The sequence below is a fragment of the Culex quinquefasciatus genome, chromosome 1, assembly GCF_015732765.1.
Source record: "Culex quinquefasciatus strain JHB chromosome 1, VPISU_Cqui_1.0_pri_paternal, whole genome shotgun sequence".
Taxonomy (NCBI): domain Eukaryota; kingdom Metazoa; phylum Arthropoda; class Insecta; order Diptera; family Culicidae; genus Culex; species Culex quinquefasciatus.
In genome coordinates, this window is record NC_051861.1 from 15,227,445 (window position 1) to 15,235,214 (window position 7,770).

At 40.5% G+C, this 7,770-nt stretch overlaps 1 protein-coding gene across 4 annotated transcripts in view; it reads left to right on the forward strand.

Moving 5' to 3' along the window:
• The window catches only part of LOC6032991 (papilin), a 176,027-nt gene that overhangs the window by 87,496 nt on the left and 80,761 nt on the right, over positions 1 to 7,770 (forward strand). The window lies entirely within an intron of this gene.

A 7,770-nucleotide genomic window follows, 5' to 3' on the forward strand; every position in this document is an offset into this window, starting at 1 on the left:
AAGATAAACTAAACACCTTTCCATATTGAGACCAGCCATTGCAACGGTCATCAATCTTGAGAAAATTGAAGGACTATTTTTAAACCCATAGGTAGACGAGTCATTTGGTACTGTCCCCTATTAGTACAAAATGAAGTACAGGATCTGTCCTCCGGTCTTATCTCACATTGATAATAACCTTGAGTTAGATCCAAATGCGAAAAATATTTTGCTCCTGCTAAAGATTCTATTACTTCCTCAATATTTGGAAGTGGAAATTTATCATCCTGTAAAACGTTGTTTAACTTACGATAATCTATGACTAACCGCCATTTTTTACTATCGTCAGTTGATTTCTTAGGAACTAATAACAAAGGACTATTCCATTCTGATACAGTCTCTTCGATTATATTGTCGTTTAGCATCTTATCAACTTGTCTCTGTACCTCATCACGCTGAGATTGAGGTAACTTATATGGACGGGTATACACTGGTTGTGTATCCGGTTTTACTTTCAAAGATGGCTGATAAATTTTTGTAACAGTTATTTTGTCATCTGTTAAACAAAATATATCACTAAATTTCAAACAAAGTATAGTAATTTCAACTTTATCTTTTTCATTAATTCCATCAAAATTTAATTCTGATAAAAGTTTGTTTGCTCTGTCCACATTATGAGGATAAGCACTACCTATTTTTATCAAATCATAATTTTTAAAAGGTTTGGCCAAAAGTTTCAAGTCATTTACCTTTACGGCTTTATTTTTCAAATTCATCAGTCTAACCGGAATCTTTCCGTTGACTGGAGAAACTAACGCATTAGCTATAAAAACTAAAGGTTCTATTTCTTGATTTAAAATAACTAAATCCTCCTTAAAACTTGTTTCAATAAATGTTACTACTTCCGTTCTTGCGGGTATAACGAAGTTTTCATGGAACAATGGTTCCCGTAAAATCATAGTAGAATTTTCAAAATCTATTACTGCTCCGAACTTTCTTAAAAAATTCATTCCAACCAATCCTACTATAGAAGGTGATAGGTTTTCAACAATATGAAATGTTATGGGGTATTCATAACCATTATATTCTATAAACAATGATACAGTGCCAAGAGTGTGCGTGACTCCGTTTAAACCACGAACCTCTATGGACTGCGTAGCATTGATTTTTTCACGAAATTTTTGGGGTAAATAATTTATGTCTAGTAGACAACAAGATGCTCCACTGTCTACTATTAACGAAATTTCCGAGTTATTAATTTTAAATTTTAGGCGTAGGGCTCTTTCGGCATTTGAACTATGCACGAAAAAACTCGCCTACATTAACCTCTTCACGTGGTTGCTGAGGTTGTTGTTGTTGCTGTTGTTGAGGGCGAAGTTCTCCCTGCGCCACATTCGCGACTCCTCGATTTCCACCTCCGCGGTTATGTTGGTAACTTCGATTTCCTCTGTGGCCTCGATTCGAATTATAACCCTGCTGCTGCTGGTTATAACCTTGCTGGTTGTAACCTTGCTGGTTATAATCGTTTTGATTTTCAAAATTTCTATTATTTTGGAAACCACGGTTCCCTCTAAATTTGCCTTTCTTTCCACGACCACGGCCTCTGAAGCCTGGGTTACTATAACTGGCATAGGTCCACATGACTTCCTCGGGCATGGGCTGCGCATGTATCTCCAGAGCATCCGACAATGCTTTGGTTAAGGTTTCCGGATTTCTTGACCGCATTTGCAATACTCTCGATTGATCCTTAAGACCATTTATAAAAGCTTCTACAGCAATTGGTTCGACTATGGGCCGCGTGGCTGCCTCAGTTGGGAAAAGTTGTGGTTGTTTCGATACCCACGCTGCGGCTAACCTAGCTGCCACTTTTTCGATTTCATTTCCGAAATCGACTAAAGATTTGCCTTTTTGTTTCAACCCCCGTAACTCGGCTGTCACGGCAACTGGGGTTAATTTAATCCCAAATCGGGATCTTAGAGTATTCCGTGCCTCTATAATGGTAGCTATTCCCGTTAACTCACCGCGGGCGGCACCAGTTAAACGGTTGTTCATAAATTGAACAAACACCGCTTCATCGACCGTTGGTTGCCCCGCTCGGAGAACCGTCACGTCGTTGAGCCAGTTTTCCAACTCGGCTGCGTCGCCATCGTATTTACCCACGACGCGAATAGCTAATGACAAATCTAAAGCAGTCGCCATTTTCACTTTTTTATATAAATCATTCAAGGCTATAATAACTTTTACCAAATTCTTAAAAGAAAGTGGTTCAATATTTTTATCGAGCCTCGCTGTTAATTTTGTATATACTTCTCCATATATGTATCGTAAATTTTTAATAATTTCTCTTGGTCTGACTCTTTACAGAGTTCGATCTCAGTTAATGCTAAATCATATATTTGCTTCGCTTTTTCCAATTTTTCAATTAGCGTTTTATTTTTATATCTCCTTGTCGGAGCCTTTGACAAATTTTTTATAATTTTGGTCAGACTTTCAAAGTACTGATCCATATGATGTGCTTACGTGCTTAGTCGATCCGGGGTATTTTCATTTAGGGCCTGCTTCTCGGGTTGTGATGGAACCGACCGTTCCCACAACCGACGCTTCCCGACGCTTCGATGATTTCTCCTTAGGGTCTGCTTCCGGGCTGTGTCGGTACCGTCCATACCCACAACCAACGCTCCCCTTGCTGATGTGATATTTCGCGGATGATTTCTCCTTAGGGTCTGCTTCCGGGCTGTGACGGTACTGTCCGTACCCACAACCAACGCTCCCCTTCTAGATGATCTGCATCTGGGTGCTGCTGATACTGCTGCTGCTGTCGGAGCTGTTGCTGGTGCTGGTTCTGCTGCTGAATCTTTGATCCTGGACGATCGGCCTCGCGCACGATGAGGGTCAGTTCACTGATCAATTTTCCGTCAAGATGTTTGATAACGATACAACCTTTTTTATTCTGTTTTCGGTTTTCAATCGTTCATAGCGAATGACTAACTTGCATAAAATATACAGTAGTCCTAACACGATGATCGTTATACCAGCGTAGGCTAGTATTGAAGTTGCGTTCGCGGTTTTTTCTAGGTGCGCCGTTTGCGCCACGTTCGCATTTACGATGCGAATTATGTCTTCGTGCACCGGGGGTTTTGGAGTTGTGTTCTCATTACCCATTATGCAGAGGAAAAAAATTAAAAAAAAAAAACTCGTTTCACTTGCGGTGTTTTAACTGTGTACTACTACGCGGCGCGAAAACTTCCAGGCACGCATCGATTCACTACGGCGTGGCGTGCAAAATTCTAAATCGGGCTCCTGGCATCTTCTGATCCGCGGCTCCTGGCAGGATCGCCATGAATTGTTAGGAGCGGGCGGTGATAAAAGAAATCTAACCAGTTCGACTTCCAGTTTTAGAATGCCTCTTTATTTTTGTCATGGACTTAAACTACCCTGCTTAAGTCTAGTTACATAATCATAATGTACTCACGTTACATCTACATAACGTACAGAAAGAGATGGCGAGAGTCAGTCATACAAGTTATTTACCTCGAAGCACTCTTCGGGTGGTAACTTGTAAACAGCCGAATGCTCGGTGCCTGTTTGTTCAACATCTGGTACCCATAAAGAGGGTCAGTGTTAAATATCAACAAGGAAACGAGTATTCTGCTGATGATCGTGTTACTGAATTTGGGTGACAAGTAGGTCGCCCAAGAAGTAGAACATAAATAATTGTTCTGCCTCAACTTTGTAATATGAGTCAGTAAAAACTGGCACAAAACATGTGTTGACCCACTACATGTGTGTAAACGATGTCCTGATCCATCATCCGACCCATCGTTGGTTAGGTAATTGAAAGAGCTTTCCAATGAGTCCAAAACATTGATGATCTGGCAACCCTGTCTCGAGTTATTACCACATAAGTGATATTTATGTACTTTTTTGAAGCCGGATCTCACTTAAATGTATGTAAACTATGTCCGGATCCATCATCCGACCCATCGTTGGTTAGGTAATTGAAAGGGCTTTCCAATGAGTCAAAAACATTGAAGATCTGGCAACCCTGTCTCGTGTTATTACCACTTCAGTGAAATTTATGTACTTTTGAAGCCGGATCTCACTTAAATGTATGTAAACTATGTCCGGATCCATCATCCGACCCATCGTTGGTTAGGCAATTGAAAGGGCTTTTCAATGAGTACAAAACATTGAAGATCTGGCAACCCTGCCTCGAGTTATTACCACATAAGTGATATTTATGTACTTTTTTGAAGCCGGATCTCACTTAAATGTATGTAAACGATGTCCTGATCCATCATCCAACCCATCGTTGGTTAGGTAATTGAAAGAGCTTTCCAATGAGTCCAAAACATTGATGATCTGGCAACCCTGTCTCGTGTTATTACCACTTCAGTGAAATTTATGTACTTTTTGAAGCCGGATCTCACTTAAATGTATGTAAACGATGTCCGGATCCATCATCCAACCCATCGTTGGTTAGATAATTGAAAGGCCTTTCCAATGAGTACAAAACATTGAAGATCTGGCAACCCTGCCTCGAGTTATTACCACTTCAGTGAAATTTATGTACTTTTTGAAGCCGGATCTCACTTAAATGTATGTAAACTATGTCCGGATCCATCATCCGACCCATCGTTGGTTAGGCAATTGAAAGGGCTTTTCAATGAGTACAAAACATTGAAGATCTGGCAACCCTGCCTCGAGTTATTACCACATAAGTGATATTTATGTACTTTTTTGAAGCCGGATCTCACTTAAATGTATGTAAACGATGTCCTGATCCATCATCCAACCCATCGTTGGTTAGATAATTGAAAGGCCTTTCCAATGAGTACAAAACATTGAAGATCTGGCAACCCTGCCTCGAGTTATTACCACATAAGTGATATTTATGTACTTTTTTGAAGCCGGATCTCACTTAAATGTATGTAAACGATGTCCTGATCCATCATCCAACCCATCGTTGGTTAGGCAATTGAAAGGGCTTTTCAATGAGTACAAAACATTGAAGATCTGGCAACCCTGTCTCGTGTTATTACCACTTCAGTGAAATTTATGTACTTTTTGAAGCCGGATCTCACTTAAATGTATGTAAACGATGTCCGGATCCATCATCCAACCCATCGTTGGTTAGATAATTGAAAGGCCTTTCCAATGAGTACAAAACATTGAAGATCTGGCAACCCTGCCTCGAGTTATTACCACTTCAGTGAAATTTATGTACTTTTTGAAGCCGGATCTCACTTAACTGTATGTAAACTATGTCCGGATCCATCATCCGACCCATCGTTGGTTAGGCAATTGAAAGGGCTTTCCAATGAGTCAAAAACATTGAAGATCTGGCAACCCTGTCTCGTGTTATTACCACTTCAGTGAAATTTATGTACTTTTTGAAGCCGGATCTCACTTAAATGTATGTAAACTATGTCCGGATCCATCATCCGACCCATCGTTGGTTAGGCAATTGAAAGGGCTTTTCAATGAGTACAAAACATTGAAGATCTGGCAACCCTGCCTCGAGTTATTACCACATAAGTGATATTTATGTACTTTTTTGAAGCCGGATCTCACTTAAATGTATGTAAACGATGTCCTGATCCATCATCCAACCCATCGTTGGTTAGGCAATTGAAAGAGCTTTCCAATGAGTCCAAAACATTGATGATCTGGCAACCCTGTCTCGTGTTATTACCACTTCAGTGAAATTTATGTACTTTTTGAAGCCGGATCTCACTTAAATGTATGTAAACGATGTCCGGATCCATCATCCAACCCATCGTTGGTTAGATAATTGAAAGGCCTTTCCAATGAGTACAAAACATTGATGATCTGGCAACCCTGCCTCGAGTTATTACCACATAAGTGATATTTATGTACTTTTTTGAAGCCGGATCTCACTTAAATGTATGTAAACTATGTCCGGATCCATCATCCGACCCATCGTTGGTTAGGTAATTGAAAGGGCTTTCCAATGAGTACAAAACATTGAAAATCTGGCAACCCTGTCTCGTGTTATTACCACTTCAGTGAAATTTATGTACTTTTTGAAGCCGGATCTCACTTAAATGTATGTAAACTATGTCCGGATCCATCATCCGACCCATCGTTGGTTAGGCAATTGAAAGGGCTTTTCAATGAGTCCAAAACATTGAAGATCTGGCAACCCTGCCTCGAGTTATTACCACATAAGTGATATTTATGTACTTTTTTGAAGCCGGATCTCACTTAAATGTATGTAAACGATGTCCTGATCCATCATCCAACCCATCGTTGGTTAGGCAATTGAAAGGGCTTTTCAATGAGTACAAAACATTGAAGATCTGGCAACCCTGTCTCGAGTTATTACCACATAAGTGATATTTATGTACTTTTTTGAAGCCGGATCTCACTTAAATGTATGTAAACGATGTCCTGATCTATCATCCAACCCATCGTTGGTTAGGCAATTGAAAGGGCTTTTCAATGAGTACAAAACATTGAAGATCTGGCAACCCTGTCTCGAGTTATTACCACATAAGTGATATTTATGTACTTTTTTGAAGCCGGATCTCACTTAAATGTATGTAAACTATGTCCGGATCCATCAGCCGACCCATCGTTGGTTAGGTAATTGAAAGGGCTTTCCAATGAGTCAAAAACATTGAAGATCTGGCAACCCTGTCTCGTGTTATTACCACTTCAGTGAAATTTATGTACTTTTTGAAGCCGGATCTCACTTAAATGTATGTAAACGATGTCCGGATCCATCATCCGACCCATCGTTGGTTAGGCAATTGAAAGGGCTTTTCAAAGAGTCCAAAACATTGAAGATCTGGCAACCCTATCTCGAGTTATTACCACATAAGTTATATCTGTGTTCTTTTTTTCTGGATCTAAAAAAATGCTGAAATGTGTGTCCAAACCACTCATATTACCCATTTTTGGGGAATGAGGAAGGCATCAACCACATAGGTGGATTAAGTTAGTTTTTTTAATTTAAAATTGGCTGCTGAATCGAATGCCATCATTGTAACGTCACGAAAATCCTCAATGCTGTATCAGTTCAGGTAGAGAAACTATTGAAAAACGAGTTGTATAGCAGTAACTCATTTCGACCATAACGTTCACAAGATAGCACACAATCGACGACAATTTTCCCCTTTTACTACCCAAACCGTTAGACATCAAGGTTTTGGCACCTCTGAGGAAGTAACATAAACACTTGAATTTTATTACCCTTAACTAACGTTTGCCTAAGCTGGGGTCAAAAGAGAAAAAAAAATCGTAGCTTCAAATAACGGACACCAAAAAAAACCCCAACAGAGTCATTTGTAGGACCCTTCACCTTGTCATCGCACCTAATCACATTTGGACCTCCGCCACAATATAAAGCACATGCTTCATTAACTGGTCCAACTTGCTGCGGGTCCGAACAGCATCAGCCGGTGAGAGATCGAAGGAAAGCTTGTTTTGGCGCGTGAGCTCACGTGAGGGTCAATGGCGCGCACTCCAAGCAACCAACAAGATCGTAAATTTCGGAGCCCGGTTTCGGAGATGCGAACCGTTTGGAGAGCACTTTACTCGCGTGTGACCTTGACAGGTCAAGTCAGGTGAGAAGAAAGGGGATTGGCAAACGAAATGGACTTCTGGGCTCGGTGCCAATGACCGATCGTGGCTGAGTTTTGTTTTCTTTAAAGGCTAGAAGTTACACGAATGGTACCGAAATTACATCATGCAGCTAGAACTGGGCCGTTGGCGACTAGCGATATGTAGGTGAACCAGTTGCAGACTTGGGAGATTGACCATGGT